Raw genomic sequence first — 5,112 nt, forward strand, 5'->3', positions numbered from 1 at the left:
TGCTGGGGAGGTAAGTTTTGTATAAATTATAATATTTATTTTATTTTCTCTTTTCACTTTTCTTGTATATAACTTTGTTTCTTTTCTCTTGTTTCTTCTTCTTTTGTTTTCTTCTTCCTTTTCTTCTATTCCTATACGTGCATGAGAGTGTGGTCACGTACATTAAGTGGTAGACTTTGTAGGGTGTCCTCATCATTTTCAAAAAATATGGCCGAAGAAGATAATCAATCACTTCATAATGAGAATAATGAGAATAACCATGCTAGAATACTTAGAGACCACATGAATCCCACAAGAACAAGTGCACCATCATGCATAGTTTTTCCTTCCGATACATCTCATTTTAATTTTAAGCCAGGCATTATTTAACTTTTACCTTCCTTTCATGGCTTAGAATTGGAAAATCCATATTTGCATTTAAGGGAATTTGAGGAGGTCTGCAACACATATAATAATTTAAATTGTAGCATGAACACCATCAGATTAAAGCTTTTTCCTTTTTCATTAAAAGATAAAGCTAAAACATGGCTACAAAATTTGAGATCAGGATTCATTCGTGCTTGGGATGAAATGCAACAACAATTTTTAAAGAAGTTTTCCCCATCTCAGAGAACAAACTCTTTCAAAAGACAAATCACCATTTTCACTCAAAAACCAGGAGAAACATTTTACCAATATTGAGACAGGTACCGAGACTTGCTTAGTACTTGTCCTCATCATGGTTTTGAAACATGGAGATTGGTTTCACATTTCTATGAAGGGTTAACACCTAAAGATAGGCAAATGGTTATCCAACCTTGCCTTCTTTTAAGGAATGTATTCATAAACAAGCCGATGTTTTAAACAGTTTCCAAAGGGCCAACCACAACCCATACTTACAAACATACAACCCTGGTTGGAGAAATCACCCAAATTTTAGTTGGAAAAGTGAGAACAACAATACACAAACTTCACAGCCACCATTTCAAACACACCACAATTTCCAAAATTCTCATTGATATGCACCTCCTTATGCTCCACCTCCTAGAAGAAATCTTGAGGAAACATTGCATGCATTCATTGAAAAGCAAGAGACAATCAATACTCAACTTGCTCAAAACATGACAGATTTTAAACATACTCTTGCAAAATTAACATCTGCTCTCAGTTTCCAAGAGAAAGGTAAGTTTTCATCTCAACCACAACAAAATCTCAAGGGGCAATACAATGCAAATGCAAGTAGTTTCGGAAGCCAACACATGGATCAAGTCAAATCAGTCACTACTCTGCGCAGTGGTAAGGTTATTGAAAAACCCTCTCTTGAACCTTATGAGAAAGATGATGAGTCAATCTCTGAGGGTAAGGAAGGGGTTGAATCTGAAAATTGCAAAGAAACGACTGATTCACCACCAGCACTTCCATTTCCTCATGCCATGACCAAACAAAGGAAAGTCAATCACAACTCTGAAATTTTTAAAATTTTCAAACAGGTAAGAATCAATATACCTTTGTTGGATGCTCTTAAACAGATTCCTTCCTATGCTAAATTTTTGAAAGATCTATGCACTGTGAAGAGGAAACTAAATGTGAAAAAGAAAGCTTTTCTAGCCGAACAAGTAGGTGCTATTCTTCAGAACAATAATGCTTTGAAATATAAAGACCCTGGTTGTCCTATAATTTCTTGCTTTATTGGAGAGCATAAAATTGAAAGAGCCTTACTTGATCTCGGTGCTAGTGTGAATTTACTTCCATATTCAGTTTTTTAGAGTCTCAATCTAGGTGAGTTAAAACCAACTTCCGTATCTCTTTTACTTGCTGATAGATCTGTAAAAGTGCCTAGAGGAATAATTGAAGATGTGTTAGTACAAGTCGATAAATTCATTTATCCTGTGGATTTTCTTGTCTTGAACACAGAACCTGTTGAAGCATGTAATTCATTTCCTGTTATTTTAGGACGTTCATTTCTTGCAACCTTTAATGCATTGATTAATTGTAGGAATGGACTGATGAAGCTATCATTTGGAAACATGATATTGGAGATGAATATTTTTAACATTTGCAAGCAACCTAGAGATGATAATGATTTACAAGAAGTAGATCATATTGACGAATTAGTTTATGATCAACTTGAATCTACTTTAAGTAAAAATGAGTTGGATGAATCTGAAGATTTGCAAATGATTTATTCTAAGGAAGAAATCACGGATGAAACAAGCACCGAAAATATTGATGCGAATCTTTTGTCAACAGTGACAACAGATTCGACATCTGACATCACACAATCGATGATTACTTTCCTAATGAATCCTTACTTTCTCTTAGTCCAATGCCTTGGTATGATAAAAATATTAATTTTCTTGCTTTAGGAGATTCGCCAACTGATTGGAGTAATCAAGACAAAGAAAAGTTTTTGAACGAATTGAAGAATTTTTATTGTGATGACCCTAGCTTATTCAAATATTGTCCTGATCAAATATTTCAAAGATTCATTCCCGACAATGAGGTAAGTAGTGTCATTAAACTTTGTCATTCTGAAGCATGTGGGGGTCATTTCTCATCAAGAAAGACAACTGCAAAAAAATTTCAAAATGGATTTTATTGGCCCACCATGTTCAAGGACACGCATACATTCTGCAAAACTTGTGAAAATTGTCAAAAAGTTGATACTGGTCAAAAAGTTTTGTTTAATAATTCTCAACTCTATGCATTCCCTAAAGAACTAAGATTAAGATGGAGCAATCCTTATGGGGCCTGTGATATTGAGAATTCAATGAATGACAATGATTTTAAGGAAAATGGACATCGTTTGAAAGCTTACTTTGATAATTTTCCTAGTAAAAATGAATCAACTAGTTGGAATGATCTTGTAGATAAAGGTTGATTATTTTGTTTTTCTCACATTGTTTTTGTGTTTCTTTTTTAGTGATTTTTGCTAGTTTCTCTCACCCTGGTCAAATGGCGGACAACGGTACTCCATGACTTAAGTCGGTTCTTTCAGTTTCCCATAATAACTGATATTTGTGTATATATTTGTGCAATTCTTTGAATCTCTCTTCCAATTCTCATTTGAAAATGGACACTAATCTTGAAAAATTGAAAAAGTATTTTCCCACTTTGCCTCAGAATGCGATTACAAAAATTTACCGTGCTAGATGTGCAAGATTGAGATTGTTAATGAATCATGGAATTCCTGAAGATATTCGCTGGTTGATTGAAGCAAAGGTCCGATTATCAGGTGAGTCCTCTAACTCCTTCATTTCACACATGCCTAGAACAGGTAAAAGCACTTTTGCAAAGAAACGTCGTGCAAAATGACTGAAAGTCTGTCATCGATGTGCTAGATGGACTTGTAATGCACAATGTCGTTCTTTAGGAATGGTATCTATAAACCGTGAAGATAAAATACAATTCATTAAGGATGGCCTGAGTAAGGAGTCTTTAGATAATCTTCTATTGACTCTTGAGACGCATCCTAGTGGAGATGTGCATCGTGCAATTCATGATTTATGGCCACTATTTCATAAAGAACATGATCGACTTAGTCTTGGGAATCTGACTAAAACAGACCCTGTTTGCCAGTTTTTAACAAAACTGGATGGGAAGCCTATCCTCGACCCATAGAGAGCGTTTAAGCCGTTCTTGGATGTAAAACCAAGGGAAGATGTGAGCCACAGTCACAACTACCTGTACATACACATGCTTTTACAAAAGTAAATAAATAAAAAAATAAAAAGAGAGAGAGTGTGTGTGAGACTCCAGCTGGCCTACATATAGGTGTTATGATTGCCTTTCTAATTTCTCATCTATAAAACCCTATCTTCCTTCCTTTCATTTCTACTCAACCCATACATTCAACAAATACAGAAGTGTGTAGAAATGGCAAGTTCCTCAGGTCATCATATAAGAAATATTTGTGTTTTCGGTGGATCTAGTCCTGGGAAAGAAAAGGAGTTTTTAGAATCAACAAATTATCTTGGTCAGGTGCTAGCTGAGAGAAAGATTCATTTAGTGTATGGAGGAGGCAGTCTTGGGTTAATGGGAGGTGTGTCAATAGCTGCATTTTTAGGAGGTAGTCAAGTTTTGGGGGTCGTCCCCGAAGCTTTAGCACAAGGGGACATCATTGGAAAAACAATTGGAGAGGAACTTCAGGTTTCCATAATGTCAGCTCCAATGAATGCAATGTTTAACCATGTTGATGCCTTCATTGCTTTACTAGGTGGTCTAGGCACATTGGAAGAAATCTTTCATATTTTCTCTTGGGCTCAACTGCACATTCACTATAAACCCAAAGGTTTGTTAAATGTTAATGGTTATTATGATAAGTTGTTGTCTTTTCTTGATCATATTGTGGAACAGAAATTTCTAACATCTTCTACACGACAAATCATAATCTCTTCTTCTACTGCTGAACAATTAATTGACCAACTACAATCCTTCATTCATGTAATTGATCCCTCCATGAGTCGCATAAATTGGTCAACTAAGGAAAGCCGTAAAAAGCTTAGATTGGATTTGAGCCTTCATTTGTGAATTTTTGTGTCTTTTGGTTTTATTATTGTGTTTTGTTATTTCTTATTTTTGTTTTAGTATGTTTTAGGTTTGTTAGTGTTCGTTATTTCAGGTGATATCTTATATACTCTATCTTTCTACCTTAGAACATTGAGGACAATGTCTCGTTTTGGTTGGGGGGAGAGGGTAGTAGTTGATAAAAAAAAAAATTGTTTTTCATTTCATAAAGCATGTGCATAATTGTTGTTACTAGTATGGCAAAGTAAAGGAGCTATTTTGTTAAAGTAACTCTTGAGACGCATCTTAGTAATCATTCTTAATAAGGTCTATCATAATACTTCATGAAATATTCAGGTTTACAAACTCTCGCATTGTTATCACTTAATTATGCTCATATACTGATTTAACATGTATTCTTAAATCTTAATTTACACACACACACTTTAACATATGATTGTGGGTTGCATATTGGATTATTACATTATTTATGTTCTTTCGTTAAAAGTAACACCTAAGGAAAAGGGATAGTATATAATTAAAAAAAAAAGAAAAAAAAGAAAAAAAATGAAAAAAAAAGAAAAAAAAATGATGATAATAAAAATATAGATAAGTTTGGTTTCATAG

This window comes from Populus euphratica, unplaced genomic scaffold (genome assembly GCF_000495115.2).
Source record: "Populus euphratica unplaced genomic scaffold, PopEup_1.0 scaffold737.1, whole genome shotgun sequence".
Classification (NCBI taxonomy): Eukaryota; Viridiplantae; Streptophyta; class Magnoliopsida; order Malpighiales; family Salicaceae; genus Populus; species Populus euphratica.